This window comes from Ranitomeya variabilis, chromosome 1 (assembly GCF_051348905.1).
Source record: "Ranitomeya variabilis isolate aRanVar5 chromosome 1, aRanVar5.hap1, whole genome shotgun sequence".
NCBI classification, from domain to species: Eukaryota; Metazoa; Chordata; class Amphibia; order Anura; family Dendrobatidae; genus Ranitomeya; species Ranitomeya variabilis.
The window spans coordinates 708,341,015-708,361,013 of record NC_135232.1 but is presented as its reverse complement, the minus strand read 5'-3'; the positions used below and the strand labels follow the sequence as shown (position 1 = coordinate 708,361,013).

The window sequence follows — 19,999 nt, the reverse complement described above, 5'->3', positions numbered from 1 at the left end:
TGAGGTTTGAGCCTCAACCAGCGATTGAGACAAAAAGCCTGCCATTGCCACCCACGACCTGTAAGCTAGCACTAGTTCAAACATTGGCTTCCCTTGGATGTCTATTGGTAGAAATATAGGCACATGGACTATATATCCTCACCCTATGGGCAAGACTCCGAGGCAAAGTGGACGGAAACATTTTTAAAGGTTGTTACACAAATGTCGGCCAATAGACAACCAATTTGAATTTTTGTCAGGATCAGCCAACTAATGTGTATGGAGGCTTTCTGAATCTCCTCTGTCAAATCATGATAAAGGAAAAAGGGTTCTGGTTTTGCTGGATTTCAAAAGTGAATTTTTTTGGCACAGAGATAAGACACAGCCAGAGACGGTAGGCACTCTCTGGTAGAGAAGAAAGGAGCTGAAATGAGAGTTCCTATGTATTAAGGAATTGGGAGAGATAACTGTTGGCCAGCTTAATGACCTTCCTCTCACCTGTCCCTTTTAGTCTTTGTGCCCAAATTTACTGTAGAATAGAAATGCTTTATGGCCTCCCTACTGGCACTAGTACCTTGACACCTCCATTAGTGTGCAGCTATGATCCTTAATAATAGAGCTGACCTAAAAAAAAAACGCAGCCTGCTTAACAGCCAATTTTTCTGGAAAAATCCTGAATAAGGATTAATAAGAAACTTGAGTTCAGGGGGTGGAGCTTAAAAGTCCCTCTTTTGGACTCCAAAAATGTGGAAAGTTTTGAAAAAAGTTGTTACAGACAGATATTGTCTAAAAATTCTAGAACTTTTGCAGCAGTAGGAGTTTGTCTGATGTTTCCAAGTTGGAAAAGAAGTGACATTATAATGTTGCGTGTAATGTCGTAACCCACGTTTGCTATAACAACTCCATGTAGAACTTATACAACAGCGAAAAAACTCCGAATGAGCCAATTCCCTGGTCTATATTTCACTTTTTTCCCCTACCTTACATATACACTTTACATTCACATTTGCTACATTCCTTCGTTTTTTCTATTTTTCCTTTTTGCACGTTGAACTCCTGCAAGTAAAGCGCCGGTACCTTCAGGCCGTCATCTCCCACAATGCACCGCAGCCTACTGGCAGAAGTTCAGCAAAATACTAAACATTTGGCTCAGTGACAGCAGAGCTGCCAAGAGTTGGCAACAAGAGGATCGCAGCGAAGCAGCAGGCTTCTAAAACCTTTCACATTTTTAATTAGATCTCCACACCCATGTCTTTCAGCTATCATAAATATACAGATGACACAGAGAGCATTATTTGTGGGGGGGACACAGGGAGATAGAGCAGGGGATCTGTTACCTTATTAAAATAATGTTACCTAAAGCAAGAACGGCAGGAAACAGAGGATAGGTAAAAAAAATTCTCTCATCAGTGCTATAATTCAGTAAAAATTAAAATTATAGGAGATGGATAGATAGATAGATAGATAGATAGATAGATAGATAGATAGATAGATAGATAGATAGATAGATAGATAGATAGATATGAGAAAGGAAGGAAGGAATGCAAGGAGAAGAAAGAAAGAAAGAAAGAAAGAAAGAAAGAAAGAAAGAAAGAAAGAAAGAAAGAAAGAAAGAAAGAAAGAAAGGTAAAAAAAAATTCTCTCAGTGCTAGGATTTAGTAAAAAGTAAAATTATAAGAGATGGATAGATGACAAATAGATAGATATGAGAAAGGAAGGAAGGCAGGAAGAGAAAAGAAAGAAAGAAAGAAAGAAAGAAAGAAAGAAAGAAAGAAAGAAAGAAAGAAAGAAAAGAAAGAATAGGAGGAAGGAGAAAAGAAGCACGAGAAAAAAGTGAAGAAAAAAAAGAACGAAAGAGAGAGGAAAGAAAAGTCATAGATAAATATATATCAAGATAGATAAAAGATACATAAAAGATAATAGATAGATAATAGACAGATAATAGGTAGATAGATAGATAGATAGATAGATAGAAAATAGATAGATAATAGATAATAGATAGATAATAGGTAGATAGACAGATAGATAGATAGATAGATAGATAGATAGATAGATAGATAGATAGATAGATAGAAAATAGATAGATAATAGGTAGATAGACAGATAGATAGATAGATAGATAGATAGATAGATAGATAGATAAGGAAGGCAGGAAGAGAAAAGAAAGAAAGAAAGAAAGAAAGAAAGATAGGAAGAAAGAAAGAAAGAAAGAAAGAAAGAAAGAAAGAAAGAAAAAGAAAGAGAGGAAGGAAGGAAGAATAGGAGGAAGGAGAAAAGAAGGACGAGAAAAAAAGAGAGCAAAAGAAAGAAGGAAGGAAGAAAGTGAAGAAAAAAAACAACAAAAGAGAGAAGGAAAGAAAAGTCATAGATATTTAACAAGATAAATAGATAGATAGATAATAGATAGATAATAGATAGATAATTAATAGATAGATAATAGAGAGATAATAGAGAGATAGACAATATATAGATAGATAGATGATATATAGATGATAGATAGATAATAGATAGAGAATAGATAAATAGATAGATAATAGATCGATGATAGATAATAGATAGATAAATAGATAATGGGTGATAGATAATAGATAGACAGATAGATAGATAATAGATAAATAGATAATAGATGATAGATATAGATAGATAATAGATAGACAATAGATATAGTCACTCATTATCATCAATGCAAGTTATAGTGAAGGAAAAAAAAGAAAAAAAAAGAAAAATGAGATGAATTCTTCGCTGCGATCACCAGGAGAGGGCATATTTGGCAGCTGTTTCGACAACTAATTTCCCAACTGTCTTATACGTTAAGCCTTAAGTATTCTTAAGAGTAAATCTTTTTTATATATATATAATTTTTGCACTTGTTAAAACAATTTCCGAGCCGACCCCCCGCCACCCAGCTCTGTTACAAAACCTGTGATTGTATTCATGTACTAATTAAACAGGGAGGCTGTAATAATCAAATAAAATACTACTCAGCTCCATTTCCAATGACTCTAATTTATTTGTTTGGAGGCAAAGAATTGAGGATTTTTATGGCTTGTATTACTTTTTAAAAAATAACGTGTTATCTGCTCATCATGCCCTAAATCTGGATTGTAAAGTGTATTCTGGAGAAGTTTTCTGTAGACAGAGTCAATTCTATTTTACCTGTGTGAGACTAAATAAAGATGGAAACATATATATATTAGTTGTATGTCTTTGTTACCACTCAATATATATTTATTTTTTTGCTTTGTTTCTGGTGACTTCCAAAATAATGACCTCATGTTCAGATAGATAGATAGAAAAATTGATAGATAATAGATAGATAATAGATAGATAACAGATGGATAGATAATAAATAGATAATTGATAGATAAAATAGATAGCTGATAGATGGATAGATAATAGATAGATAGATAATAGATTGATAGATGGATAGATAATAGATAGATGGATAGATAGATACAGTAATAGATTGATAATAGATAGATGATAGATAGATAGATAGATAACATATAGAAAATATACTTTTTTTCTATAGTTTATGCATTTTCCTTATGCCTACAAACAGTTACCATACATTGTTACCATACACATAATCAATGACATCTTCCAAATGTATTTTTGAGAACTTGCATTGCTAATTCTAAGATAATGTTTCTTCTTCTCATTATTTTTTTAACTCTCAGCAGATAATAATTTAAAAAAAAACAAAAACAGTAAAGGGTTTCTGAAGCAGATCCTGTTTTTTTCGATTTGTTTTTTGTCAATCATTTTATCAAGGAAATCTAAATATAAGTGCAACGGCGTCTTCTCCCCCTTAAACCCGCGTCTACACTAGATTATATAATTTTTTTAAAATTTCATTAATTTATTATTACAACATAAATGTCTCTGTGAAAATAGTGGATGACATAGAGACATGTTTCTCTCTTAACCAAAGCAGAATCTCTATAGTCTGAATGGCCATTAGGTGTAAGAGCCCTCACTCTAATAATTTATCAAATCATTTCTTAAAGAAAAAAAATAACGACAAACAACAATTCGACTTATTTTCTCATTATAGAAGCCGGATAATATTGAATTAGTCTCCGATCATCCAGCTACTGTACTAGTCACGATTGTGGCACTTGCCAGAGGATATTGCTTTTTCTATTGTTTCGATATTTTAATTTATGTACAAAGTAGAAATAGGCCCGATGCTATTGCATCGGGAGTGCGGTAAAATGAACATCCCCCTTGCGCTAAGTCAATGAGTGTCACGGGATTCAAATCCCCCGCCCCGCCGGCTGAGCCAATGAGCGGTGCCACACGGCTTTGGCAGGAGATTCAAATCCCACGCGGCACCGCTCATTGGCTCAGTCGGCGGGGATTTGAATCCCACGCCGCTCATTGGCTCCGCCGGTGGCAGCTCAGCCAATGAGCGGTGCCGCTCAGCCAATGAGCGGCACGGGATTCAAATCCCCCGCCCCGCCGGCTGAGCCAATGAGCGGTACCGCGTGAGATTTGAATCCCCTTCCAAGCCTCAGCTGGCGGGCGGCTGAGCCAATGAGCGGAGCCGCTCTACTTTGGCGGGGGATTTGAATCCTGTGTCGCTCATTGGGTGAGGCCAGGGGTGTGCAACCAATTAGCGGTGCCACGTGGCTTGGTGGGGAATTCAAATCCTTCACGACAACGCTCATTGACTCAGCTAATGGGGCGGGGGATTTGAATCCCGCGCCACTCATTGGCGGGGGATATGAATCCTGGCCGCCATATCGAAATACCCATAACTTGGGTGTTCCAATATGGCGGTCGGCGTAGTTCCGATGCGAGCAGCCGGGAGATGAGCGGCTGGCGCCACTCATCTCCTGGCTGCATCGCCGCTAACCTTCCTGCAGCGGGAGATGAGCTGATCTCCCAGCGGAACAGCATTTTTGTCACAGATTCGGGCCGCGGTGGATTGTGGGATAGCGACACAATCGCCGGAAGCTGTCACAGAGCCGATTGGCAATTATATATTAGATGTATCATGAAGATCATATACCTGACAGATATTCTCATAAAGACACATCGCTACAGGTACAGAATAATGACACTGACACTCGGGGTACAGGATAATGACACCGACACTATGGGTGCAGGATAATGACACCGACACTTGGGGTACAGGATAATGACAGTGAAACTCGGGGTGCAGGATAATGACACCAACACTAGGGGTGCAGGACAATGACACTGACACCACTGACACTCGGGGTACAGGATAATGACACTAACACTCACAGTGCAGGATGACGCTGACACTCAGGGTACAGGATAATGACTGTTGTGAATTTGCTTTTTGGCTCCCTCTAGTGGTTACTAGTGATTTGACTCTGGGTATGTCAGTCATCCCTTGCATGCTCACCTGGGCCGTTAGTTCAGGGGTGTTGCTATATAAGCTCCCTGGACCTTCAGTTCAATGCCTGGCAACGTTGTAATCAGAGCTAATTTGTTGTGCTCTTGTCTACTGATCCTGGTTCCTGCCAGATTAAGCTAAGTCTGCTTTCTTGCTTTTTGCTATTCGTTTTTGTTTGCATTTTTGTCCAGCTTGTACTTTATCTGTATCCTAACCTTGCTGGAAGCTCTAGGGAGGCTGGAGTTCTCCCCCCGGGCCGTTAGACGGTTCGGGGGTTCTTGAATTTCCAGTGTGGATTTTTGATAGGGTTTTTGTTGACCATATAAGTTATCTTACTACATTCTGCTATTAGTAAGTGGGCCTCTCTTTGCTAAACCTAGTTCATCTCTGTGTTTGTCATTTCCTCTTACCTCACCGTTATTATTTGTGGGGGGCTTGTATCCAACTTTTGGGGTCTATTCTCTGGAGGCAAGAGAGGTCTTTGTTTTCCTCTTCTAGGGGTAGTTAGTCCTCCGGCTGGCGCGAGACATCTAGCGACCAACGTAGGCATGTTCCCCGGCTACTTCTAGTGTTGGCGTTAGGAGTAGATATATGGTCAACCCAGTTACCACTGCCCTATGAGCTGGATTTTTGTACTTCGCAGACTTACTTGTTCCTCTGAGACCCTCGCCATTGGGGTCATAACAGTTTGCCAGGCCAGTATTAAATGTTAAATGCATTGCAGAAGCGGGATTATAAGAAAGAAAATTCTGAGTTTTTTTTTCCTTTTTCTCATTTTTTTTTTTCTTTTCCCCTTTACCTCTCAGTGGCTTGTGTTTGCTGCAGACATGAATGTCCAGACCTTGATTACCGGTGTGGGGCCATTTGGGCTCTCTAATGCACCTTCAGTTTTTCAGTCCTTCATGCATGACATTTTCCGGAAGTATCTGGATAAATTTTTGATTGTTTATCTGGATGATATTCTGGCTTTTTCTGATGATTGGGACTCGCATGTGGAACAGGTCAGGATGGTTTTTAAGATTTTGCGTGAAAATTCTTTGTTTGTTAAAGGTTCAAAGTGTCTCTTTGGTGTACAGAGGGTTCCCTTTTTGGGGTTCATTGTTTCCCCTTCTGCTGTGGAGATGGACCCAGTCAAGGTCCGAGCTATTCATGATTGGACTCAACCCTCGTCAGTTAAGAGTCTTCAGAAGTTCTTGGGTTTTGCTAACTTCTACCGTCGTTTTATCGCAAATTTTTCTAGCGTTGTTAAACCATTGACGGATATGACCAAGAAAGGCTCTGATGTAGCTAACTGGGCTCCTGCTGCCGTGGAGGCTTTCCAGGAGTTGAAACGCCGGTTTATTTCAGCGCCTGTTTTGTGCCAACCTGACACCTCACTTCCCTTTCAGGTGGAGGTGGATGCTTCGGAGATTGGGGCAGGGGCCGTTTTGTCGCAGAGAGGCCCTGGTTGCTCTACTATGAGACCTTGTGCCTTTTTCTCCAGGAAGTTTTCGCCGGCAGAGCGAAATTATGATGTGGGCAATCGGGAGTTGTTGGCCATGAAGTGGGCATTTGAGGAGTGGCGTCATTGGCTCGAGGGTGCTAAGCATCGTGTGGTGGTCTTGACTGATCACAAAAATCTGATGTATCTCGAGTCTGCTAAACGCCTGAATCCTAGACAGGCCCGCTGGTCATTGTTTTTCTCCCGTTTTGACTTTGTGGTCTCGTATTTACCAGGTTCTAAGAATGTGAAGGCCGATGCTCTGTCTAGGAGCTTTGTGCCTGATGCTCCTGGAGTCGCTGAACCTGTGGGTATTCTTAAGGAAGGAGTTATCTTGTCAGCTATTTCTCCTGATCTGCGGTGTGTGTTGCAGAGATTTCAGGCTGGTAGGCCTGACTCTTGTCCATCTGACAGATTGTTTGTGCCTGCTAAATGGACCAGCAGAGTCATTTCCGAGGTTCATTCCTCAGTGTTGGCAGGGCACCCGGGAATTTTTGGCACCAGAGATCTGGTGGCCAGGTCCTTTTGGTGGCCTTCCTTGTCAAGGGATGTGCGGTCATTTGTGCAGTCCTGTGGAACTTGTGCTCGAGCTAAGCCTTGCTGTTCTCGTGCCAGCGGGTTGCTCTTGCCCTTGCCTGTCCCGAAGAGACCTTGGACACACATCTCTATGGATTTCATTTCTGATCTTCCGGTGTCTCAGGGCATGTCTGTCATCTGGGTGATATGTGATCGTTTCTCCAAGATGGTCCATTTGGTTCCTTTGCCTAAGCTGCCCTCCTCTTCTGATCTGGTTCCTGTGTTCTTCCAGAACGTGGTTCGTTTGCACGGCATTCCTGAGAATATTGTGTCGGACAGAGGATCCCAGTTTGTTTCCAGGTTCTGGCGATCCTTTTGTGGTAGGATGGGCATTGATTTGTCGTTTTTGTCCGCTTTTCATCCCCAGACTAACGGACAAACGGAGCGAACTAATCAGACTCTGGAGGCTTATTTGAGGTGTTTTGTCTCTTCTGATCAGGATGATTGGGTGACCTTCTTGCCGTTGGCTGAATTTGCCCTTAATAATCGGGCTAGTTCCGCCACCTTGGTTTCGCCATTTTTCTGCAACTCTGGTTTCCATCCTCGTTTTTCCTCGGGACATGTGGAGCCTTCTGACTGTCCTGGGGTGGATTCTGTGGTGGATAGGTTGCAGCGGATCTGGAGTCAGGTGGTGGACAACTTGAAGTTGTCACAGGAGAAGGCTCAGCGTTTTGCCAACCGCCGCCGCGGTGTGGGTCCCCGACTTCGTGTTGGGGATTTGGTATGGCAGTCTTCTCGATTTGTTCCTATGAAGGTCTCCTCTCCCAAATTTAAGCCTCGCTTCATTGGTCCTTACAAGATATTGGAAATCCTTAATCCTGTATCCTTTCGCCTGGATCTTCCACTGTCGTTTGCCATTCACAACGTATTTCATAGGTCCTTGTTGCGGCGGTACGTTGTGCCTGTGGTCCCTTCTGCGGAGCCTCCTGCTCCGGTGTTGGTTGAGGGCGAGTTGGAGTACGTGGTGGAGAAGATCTTAGATTCTCGTCTCTCCAGGCGGAGGCTTCAGTACCTGGTCAAGTGGAAGGGCTATGGTCAGGAGGATAATTCCTGGGTGGTCGCCTCTGATGTGCATGCGGCCGATTTAGTTCGTGCCTTTCACGCCGCTCATCCTGATCGCCCTGGTGGTCTTGGTGAGGGTTCGGTGACCCCTCACTAAGGGGGGGGTACTGTTGTGAATTTGCTTTTTGGCTCCCTCTAGTGGTTACTAGTGATTTGACTCTGGGTATGTCAGTCATCCCTTGCATGCTCACCTGGGCCGTTAGTTCAGGGGTGTTGCTATATAAGCTCCCTGGACCTTCAGTTCAATGCCTGGCAACGTTGTAATCAGAGCTAATCTGTTGTGCTCTTGTCTACTGATCCTGGTTCCTGCCAGATTAAGCTAAGTCTGCTTTCTTGCTTTTTGCTATTCGTTTTTGTTTGCATTTTTGTCCAGCTTGTACTTTATCTGTATCCTAACCTTGCTGGAAGCTCTAGGGAGGCTGGAGTTCTCCCCCCGGGCCGTTAGACGGTTCGGGGGTTCTTGAATTTCCAGTGTGGATTTTTGATAGGGTTTTTGTTGACCATATAAGTTATCTTACTACATTCTGCTATTAGTAAGTGGGCCTCTCTTTGCTAAACCTAGTTCATCTCTGTGTTTGTCATTTCCTCTTACCTCACCGTTATTATTTGTGGGGGGCTTGTATCCAACTTTTGGGGTCTATTCTCTGGAGGCAAGAGAGGTCTTTGTTTTCCTCTTCTAGGGGTAGTTAGTCCTCCGGCTGGCGCGAGACATCTAGCGACCAACGTAGGCATGTTCCCCGGCTACTTCTAGTGTTGGCGTTAGGAGTAGATATATGGTCAACCCAGTTACCACTGCCCTATGAGCTGGATTTTTGTACTTCGTAGACTTACTTGTTCCTCTGAGACCCTCGCCATTGGGGTCATAACAAATGACACTGTCAATCAGGGTACACTATAATGGCACTGTCAATCGGGGTACAGGATAATGACCCTGTCAATCGGTACAGGATGACACTGTCAATCGGGGTACAGGGTAATGACACTGACACTCGGGGTACAGGATAATGACACTGACACTCGGGGTACAGGATAATGACACTGACACTCGGGGTACAGGATAAAGACACTGACACTCGGGGTGCAGGATAATGACACTGACACTTAGGGTGCAGGATAATGACACTTACACTAGGGGTTCAGGATAATGATGCTGACACTTGGGGTAAAGGATAATGACACTGAAACTCGTTGTGCAGGATAATAACACCGATACTAGGGGTGCAGGATAATGACACTGACTCTTGGGGTACAGGATAAAGACACTGACACTCAGGGTACAGGATAATGGCACTGACTCTTGGGGTACAGGATGATGACACTGACACTGGGGGTACAGGATAATGGCACTGATATTCGGGGTACAGGATAATGACACTGGGGGTACAGGATAATGGCACTGTCACTTAGGGTATAGGATAATGACACTGACACTCGGGGTACAGGATAATGACACTGACTCTTGAGGTACAGGATAATGACACTGACACTCGAGGTACAGGATAATGACACTGACTCTTGGGGTACAGGATAATGACACTGACTCTTGGGGTACAGGATAATGACACTGTCAATCTGGGTACAGGATAATGACACTGACACTCGGGGTACAAGATAATGATACTGACACTCGGGATGCAGGATAATGGTACTGACACTTGGGTACAAGATAATGACACTGACATTTGGGGTACAGGATAATGACACTGACACTTGGGGTGCAGGATAATGACACTGACAACACGGGGTACAGGATAATGGCACTGACACCCGGGGTACAGGATAATGACACTGACACTAGGGGGGCAGGATAAAGAGACTGACACTCAGGGTGCAGGATAATGACACTGACACTTGGGGTAAATGATAATGGCACTGACACACGGGGTACAGGATAATGACACTGACAATCAGGGTGCAGGATAATGACACTGACAATCAGGGTGCAGGATAATGACACTGACTCTTGGGGTTCAGGGTAATGACGCTGACTCTTGGGGTACAGGATAATGACTGATACTCGGGGTACAGGATAATGACATTGACACTCGGGGTACAGGATAATGACACTGACTCTTGGGGTACAAGATAATGACACTGACATTTGGGGTACAGGATAATGACACTGACACTCAGGGTACAGGATAATGACACTGACATTTGGGGTACAGGATAATGACACTGACACTCTGGGTACAGGATAATGGCACTGACTCTTGGGGTACAGGATAATGACACTGACACTCGGGGTACAGGATAATGACACTGACACTCGGGGTACAGGATAATTACACTGACACTTGGGGTACAGGATAATGACACTGACACTTGGGGTGCAGGATAATGACACTGACTCTTGGGGTACAGGATAATGGCACTGACTCTTGGGGTACAGGATAATGGCACTGACTCTTGGGGTACAGGATAATGACACTGACACTCTGGGTACAGGATAATGGCACTGACTCTTGGGGTACAGGATAATGACACTGACACTCTGGGTACAGGATAATGGCACTGACTTTTGGGGTACAGGATAATGGCACTGACTCTTGGGGTACAGGATAATGGCACTGACACTCGGGGTACAGGATAATGACACTAACTCTTGGGGTACAAGATAATGACACTGACATTTGGGGTACAGGATAATGACACTGACACTCGGGGTACAGGATAATGACACTGACATTTGGGGTACAGGATAATGACACTGACACTCGGGGTACAGGATAATGACACTGACATTTGGGGTACAGGATAATGACACTGACATTTGGGGTACAGGATAATGACACTGACACTCTGGGTACAGGATATTGGCACTGACTCTTGGGGTACAGGATAATGGCACTGACTCTTGGGGTACAGGATAATGGCACTGACACTCGGGGTGCAGGATAATGACACTGACACTCGGGGTGCAGGATAATGACACTGGCTCTTGGGGTACAGGATAATGACACTGACGCTCTGGGTACGGGATAATGGCACTGACTCTTGGGGTACAGGATAATGACACTGACACTCGGGGTACAGGATAATGACACTGACACTCGGGGTACAGGATAATGACACTGACTCTTGAGGTACAGGATAATGACACTGACACCCTGGGTACAGGATAATGGCACTGACTCTTGGGGTACAGGATAATGACACTGACACTCGGGGTGCAGGATAATGACACTGACACTCGGGGTGCAGGATAATGACACTGACTCTTGGGGTACAGGATAATGACACTGACACTCGGGGTACAGGATAATGACACTGACACTCGGGGTACAGGATAATGGCACTGACTCTTGGGGTACAGGATAATGACACTGACTCTTGGGGTACAGGATAATGACACTGACACTCGGGGTACAGGATAATGACACTGACACTCGGGGTGCAGGATAATGACACTGACTCTTGGGGTACAGGATAATGACACTGACACTCGGGGTGCAGGATAATGACACTGACTCTTGGGGTACAGGATAATGACACTGACACTCGGGGTACAGGATAATGACACTGACACTCGGGGTGCAGGATAATGGCACTGACTCTTGGGGTACAGGATAATGACACTGACTCTTGGGGTACAGGATAATGACACTGACACTCGGGGTACAGGATAATGACACTGACACTCGGGGTGCAGGATAATGACACTGACTCTTGGGGTACAGGATAATGACACTGACTCTTGGGGTACAGGATAATGACACTGACACTCGGGGTGCAGGATAATGACACTGACACTCAGGGTACAGGATAATGACACTGACACTCGGGGTACAGGATAATGACACTGACACTCGGGGTGCAGGATAATGGCACTGACTCTTGGGGTACAGGATGATGACACTGACACTCGGGGTACAGGATAATGGCACTGACACTCAGGGTCCAGGACATTGACATGCTGATTCTTCTAGGATATACAGATGGTAAATAACTCGTTACAAAGTTTCCTTGTTCTGACATTTTGGACCCCGATACTAAAGTGTTCCAACAAGTCCTCATCAACCCTGACAACTTTCACATGGAAGCCCGGGGTGCATAATGTATAGTGTGGACCCGAGGAGCGGGGGAGGGGGGTCGCTCTGGAAAATCTGTACACTAACGAAATCTAGCAATGCGGCCAATAACCAGGCTCATGTCTGTAATGAGATTACAGGGGCATCGAGATAGGGAAGGTAAATCCCATATAAGATTACAGCCAGATACATTCACATTAGAAATTGGAACTGATCTGTCTTGTTCAAAGCTCGGCTCGTTGATTAAAGTTGTTTTATCTGTGTATTTAAAAGCAATGCACTTCTTAAAACCCATTATGAATAGTTAATATTGAGCTTTGCCTGGAAACAATTCCCACCAGTGTTTTGCTAGCACTATGGTAATATTCAGTGTGAGCGGGTTTGATGCTTCTCATAGCCCCGCAGAGCTGGCGTACAGAAAGCCAAACTTCAGCAGTCTGCGGTGTCACCCCCTCCAGCAGCGGCACCAGGCTCATTCAGGAAGTGTTTTACAAATTTCAGAATTAATAAATAGAGAATATTTAGTAGTCTCTTTTATCATTTAATTAGATACAATAATCACTTTGCGGGAAAAGATAAACTTTTTTTTCTTTTTTTCCCACCATAAGAAATGTGAAATACTTTTACTTTCAGGATAAATTGTAAACCGTATATTCCACCTTTCCTGAATTGGCCAGCATGGTACCAATATCCATCCACAAACCCGGCCATTCTGGTGGAATTGGGGCAAACTTTGGCTAAGATGTCCTTTAATTGGTAACTATGGCAAAAAAGCTTGCATGATATAGGAACAAATCCCTTAAAAATTAGCGATTTGGTAAGATGACCGGAAATGAGATGCCCATAGGCACACGTTGGCTGTTCTATCACATCCTGTGTCTGTAGATCTGCGGGTTTATGCGCAAGATGTCTTTTCCAGGGAGAGAATTAAGTTTTCATCTTCTTCAGGATGCGCTTGCAACTCTCTCCCGAAGTGCCTTTTTTTGGACATTTCCAGAGCACTTTTTGACATTTTTGATTACCAGTGGTAGTGTTTTTTTAGTGTATTTTTTAGTGTACTTCTATTATTTTTTTCTTTTACTGGAGTTTTTAGTACTTTTTTAAACTCTAATCAGCAGATTGTCAAGGAAAAAGGCTGACAAAATTCTAAAAAAGCCGATCTGGCAGCTTCTAAGCCTTCCCATTGACTTGTATTGTAACCATGGAGTGTCTACCAACACCTGGAGAATGGTCCGCCCACTTCTTTTACTCACTTGGCGTTTTTGGAAACTTGAAGCCATTAAAAGATGCTCAAAAGCCTGAACATATGAACATCAAGTTGATTTTACATAAAAATGAATACACTCATTTTGATGAGCATTTCTTGGCCGCATTACTTTTCCGTACAGACTTATTCTGAATCCGCCTGAAAAATATATTGTGTTAACATACCCAAAATGGTGCAGAGACAGAATTTGCACCCAAGCCTTTGTTCCTGCAGAAACCCTTTCGCAGCATAAGGTAGATCAAGAGAGAGAGTGTCACAATATATATATGACCCCACAGGTAGGGGGGATTGTTCGGCGAAAAGACACGACACAAGCAGAATGGTAAAGGGGTGAGGAAGGCCCTACCAATAGGTAAATGAGGAATGGTCACCTCTTGCTCAAATCTGAGCCTGACCCTGCACTCCCCTAATGCCCTAAGTGGGTCCTTCCCACCACCACCATCAAGAACCTCGTCCCTCTCTGTTACCTCACACCACCCTGGCTAGTGCACTGGCCGGCAAGGGTGCTAGCCTCACCACTGCAGACAGTACAATACAGGGGACAGTGAAAAACATGAGACAGATGGGGTAATACGCAACTTAGCTTTACAACTTCCTCTGCTGCCAAGCACTGCAAAGCAGAGTAAAGGCACTCGGATCACACACTCATGAAAGCAGCTGATAAACCCCGCAGCCAGCAAGCTCCTAACTCCAGAATTGGTCACTGTAGATTGCTCTATCACCGACAGTCAGCTGAAGTATCAGGTGACCATTTAAAGGATGGTGGGAGTGGTCACCACCCACATCAGCTCACCTAAAAACTCTGCAGTTACAACAGATTGTCAGCGAGGGAAACTGATATTAACCCCTGCTGGTCCTGAAAGGAAAAAAGCTTAATTTAAATCATAGTGGAACCAGAGCGAACACAAATCCAAAAATGGATCTTGACAGAAGGATCTACAACAGCAAAAAAGTCACAAACTAGGGCAGATTCAAGGGCTCACTTGCCAAGGTGGGTCCAAGGAAAGAACGTGGCTCACTGGCCAAGATGGGTCCAAGGAAAGACCATGGCTCACTGGCCAAGATGGAAAGAACAGTCTTTTCTTGAGAAGCCAAAGATGCAGTAAACATTGGGACCACTGTAACTCTGCCTAAGGGCAGACCAAATTTGGATGATTCTCTGGTTCTTTTTTTTCACTATTGATAAGTAGAATAAAGTGATAGAAGGAGGCAAAATAAGTCTTCCATGCTAGGTACAACTGCAAGTATTGATAGACAATGAGCCTGAAGACATACTGAAGGGATCACAAAGCTCCGGAGAGAACTAGGATTCTTTTGTTCTAGTGGATCAAGCTAACTGTACATGGATGGGCGGTCCAATAAAAGGCAGATATTATATGATATTACAACGTTGTAGCTTTGTAGAAAGTGCATAGTTAGGGGGCTTATGTACCCTGAGAGCTAGGTGCCAAGGAATGTGCCAAATGGCTACTTTGACTTGGTCTTTCTGCAATTCTTATGGCGCCAAAAAACAACAATGGAGAAGTGAAAGACTCTCAATTTGCAAAGATCTTGTTCTATAGTTGTTATTTTACCACCGTTGGTGCCAAATCTGGCCAACAATCTATGGCACTCAAAATGGTTGTCCAAGACAAGAATATGTTTAGGATAGGTCATCATTATTAGATCAGTTAGGTTCCGACAATGGTGAACAATGTAGTGGATGTTCTCGGTACTGTAGCTCAGCTCTCATCTACTTCAATAGGAGCTGAATGAAAAGGAGAAAGAACCTGAACTAATTAGTCAGAAATATTGGTGTAATAAAAAACCTTTATTTAACACATGGTTGGTACAACATTGGCACTGTAAGAGACAGGTGCACAGGCTTCACAATGATATTAACACGTACAAAACACTGTTTCAAAATGATTATAACTGGGCAGTACCTAAGGTAAGTACCAATGTCTCCGGTTCCAAAAAAGCAGAGAAATCTAACATGACTGTTTCAATCAGTTTGAGAATAGAGGGGTATAGGTGGCAGTGGATATATATATCTATATATATATATATATATATATATATATATATATATATATATATATACACTGTATATATATATAATATTATATCTCAGAAGAGGGCAGTGGGAGAAAAACCCTAAAAGACTAATCCAACTGTGAGAAACATGCTATATTTGATCAACATGCTAAAGTTGGCACATAATTAACAAAATCAATAGAGAAAGGACAGGTAAGTAACCATATGAGCCTTATGTGCGAATAAAGAAGAAAATAATAAATCAAGCATAGCTGTTTCAAATAGTAGTGCGGCTGAAAGGATATAGGTGAAAGAAGCAGTAACGAGTAAGTATATATATCTTCAAAGATGGTAATAGGCTCCAGTCTATTTAATCTACAGAATAAATCAACTGCCAGAAACAGACTACATATAATCGGAATGCTAATAAGGCCACATAGTAGTAGTGTGGGAGACATCAGTAGAGCAAAGACAAAGTGTTATAATGTAATTAGAGGTAGAGATAACAATACCTGCAGAGTAGTCCATTAGTGAGTGTGGTGCCCAACCCTACGCGCGTTTTAGTTAGAACATTCATCAGGGGGTGGCATCAGAAGTAGGGGCATCCAATAGAAAGACCGGATGCATCGTGATACATCCATTATAGGGGAAACCCGGAAGTCCACGGCTACTTGCTTTATGTGAAGTGTTTCGTCATGTCACGCAGGAGTCGCGTGTGGAGCAGGAGTGAAGAGACCCCCTTCTAGAGATACTGTAAGTTGAAGTCCCAAAGGTGAGACCTGCACATTTATGAAATATTTCCTTAAGAAGCACTGTGCTGAAGTCATATTTAGGAAGTTAGCAATTAAACATATATTTGGGGTTGGTCGCCCATCTGTCCGTCTGCGCCACATAAAGATTCAGGCGCCGATGGACAGATCCATGCTTTACTGCTCAGGCTCTATATATGAGCCTGTATTAAGTAGTTATATGGACTGGTGTGCTTGCCAAAAAGGATTCTGCCACCAAGTATTAAGTTTTGTTTGCCAGAGGGATCAAATACTTATTTCTCACTGCAAAATGCAAATAAATTTATATAATTTATATAATGTGATTTTCTGGATTTTATTTTTGATATTCTGTCTCTCAATGTTAAAATTAACCTACCCTTAAAACTATAGACTGTTGATGTTCATATATATATATATATATATATATATATATATATATATATATATATATATAAAAGTAAATATATGCTCAACATAGTACAGAGAGTCGTAACAAAAGATAAAAAAACAACAAATAAATATTTGATAGAATTGCATACAAAACACACAGAGAAGTGAAACATGTCGCAGATACACTGAGCAGTGGGAACAATGTAAATATCCAATGCACCACTATATACATGTGTGATCATATATTACATACATATGTGACATCATACAGAGTGATCAGAGTGATGAGAAATGTAAAGTGTATATCGGATACACTGAACAGTGAAAACTATTGTAAATAACAATGCACAAATATGTACATGTGCAACCACATCTCATACATATGTGTGAACAGAGAATGTGCGTGATCATTCCACCAAAGTGTGTGTATACATGTATGAGCACAAGAATATGTATCACTAAGTGTGTGATTAATGATATATGACACATAAGGATAAAATGTGTATGAACCTTGTAAGATAGAATAAAAGCACGATATAAGGTCGGTGCAAAGAGATTAGCGTAAGAGATACATATAAAAAGAATACATGATTAAATATGTAAATAGCTGGGAAATACAGATAAATAGTATATGGGAAAAGCATATCTGAAAGATGAATATAAAATAAATTACATTATAAGTGCAAAGAACACTGCTCAGGTAATGCACTACCCACGTGTAGACAGAGGGTGCATATGCAGCGCCCCCACGGTCGCAGGGCCGAGGGGTACCCGGTACCGGGTCTCTGAGTCTCTGTTCTGGAGTTGTCACGGTGGCTAGACCCGGTCCGTGACCCTGCTGAGGGGCGTACAATGAAGGTGGAGGTATGGGATGTCGTTATGGTGCGGTGAAGTGCCGGTCACAGTAAATAACGAGGACACCAGGTTGCAGTCTCTTTACTGAAGGTTTGGAGGTACCCAATCCAGAGCACTGTTAACTGGGCTGGCTGAGACCGGCCGGTCCAACGGCACATCCGGAGTTCCCTTTTCAGGTGGGAATCAGTGTCTACCTTCTAGCGCCTGTGTGTTGTAGTCCTTCCCTGCTGAGCACCCCGGGATAGTCCTCACAACTTATTCTGTCTGTCTCTGATGTTCATTCTCTCCGTCCCCCAGATGATATGGCTAGGACGCACCCGTATGACGGGGTAGGCCTGGAGTTCTTCCGGGACTCTAGAGTCGCCCCTCTCCCACAGCTGCCTCCGTTGTCTGCTTAGGTGTTTAAGTGAGACAGCCAACCTATAATTAGCTGCCCTGCCGTGGTTTGAAGTAATGCTTAAAGTCTCTTACTTTCTCGGCGTTCCGGCCACCGACTGTTTGCGCCTCAGAAGGATGTTGCCTTGATCTTACAGCACGACTCCTTCTGGTCCTATCGCCTCTTTGCTGTATTCCCGTTTCCTCACTTAGCACAATAAACCTCGCTTCTTGTCCTTTCTTAGGAATCTGTCAGGATCCCATCCCTGACAGGTCCTCTCTCTGGCTCTTCCCAGTTACTTCTCCCCGTCTTCCTGTCCAACCCCCAGTTTTACCAGAGTGTGAGGAGTGGCCTACTAGATAGAACCACTCCCCCTGGTGGCCGGAGTGTGAAGTGTAGTGTGAGTGTTACCTGGTCAGGTGAACTCCTTTAGTGCAGTCAGACGTAACATCACTCCCCTTAGTGGCAGAGCGACATTACTGCAACGACCAGGACTCTGGGGCGCTGCACTCCCCCCTGGTTAAATCCAGTACTCCCGGACTGGGAAAACAAGAACAACAATGCATGTTAACAGGAAACACACAACAATTTGAAATATCATACACAATTAAACGTAACAGTGCTTCCCTTTATGGGAGGTGAGGACTTCTTGAACGTTGCGAAAGTTAGGTCATGCACAGTTAATGACTCTCAGTTCAGTGGTTGAAACAGCGGGGACCCCAGGTAAACAAAGGGGTCCCCTTTTAGAAGTTTTTGGAGCAATTCACTGTCCATTACTCCGTTGTCCATTTTTAAAACCTGTAACAGAAGATATGCACACAAACATTTTCAACTAAATAGCAGCCCTCATTAATACCTCCAAGTTTTGTAGCGGAGGGCAGTTTGATTCTGAGTGCTGCGTGTGGACCTTCGCAGGGCAGTGGTCGCTATTGACCTACCAGGGCCCACTATGCTTGCTACCGCCGGTGTAGTGCACTGTCTTCTGGCTACACTTCTAGTGAGTCTGGGTAGCACTGGCAGGCTAGAGCTCTCAGGGCTGCTGCTACCAACAGTGGGTACGGCAGGCTCGCCGATAGCAGAGGGAGGATTTGCTATTTCAACGGTCGGCACAGCATCTTCAGGTAGGGCTTGTTGAGGCTGCGGGGCCGGATGATCTGGAACCACCATTGTTTCTGGTGGGTTTGGCTGGGGGAACGTTAGAACAGGTACCACGATAGCTTGATTTATCTGAGTCCAGGACTGGGGAAAGTCACCAAGGACAGTGTGGATCATCTTCTCCCTTTCTACAGGTGGGGAGGTTCCTGGATCCATTTCCCTCGCTCTCAGCTTATCAGGGCAGGCTTTAAGGTGGTCCCTGGATATCACCGTCGAGGTCTCCCCTCCATCCTTGCTGATGAGGCAAACCTTCGTGTTGTCAAAATCGGATGGCAGGACGGTATACGGTTCTGCTTCCCATTGGTCGTCGAGTTTGTGCAGCCTCCTCTTTCGTTTGAGTACGTGCTCACCTGGTGGCAGAGGAATTGCAGGGGCATGCTGGTTGTAGTCCCATTCCTGCTTTTGCCTGGCCTGAGCAAGGCTTCTTTCCACGCATTCTTGTACCTTGCGGTACTTTTGCCGCCTCTCGGTATCCCAATCGGCATCTGGCGAGGTGTCTTCGGGGGTTAGGACCCCCATGTCCAGATCAACGGGTAACTTGCTAGACCTTCCTCGCATTAGGTATGCTGGGGTGCAGTTGGTGGAATTTACTGGAATGTGATTATATATGTCCACCAAGTCAGGCAACTTCGTTGGCCACAGGCTCCGTTCCTCTATGGGCAAGGTCTTTA

The 19,999-nt window shown here is 43.5% G+C and overlaps 1 long non-coding RNA gene across 1 annotated transcript in view; it reads right to left on the bottom strand.

Moving 5' to 3' along the window:
• LOC143818652 (uncharacterized) overlaps positions 1-19,999 on the bottom strand; it is a 401,158-nt gene that overhangs the window by 327,485 nt on the left and 53,674 nt on the right. The window lies entirely within an intron of this gene.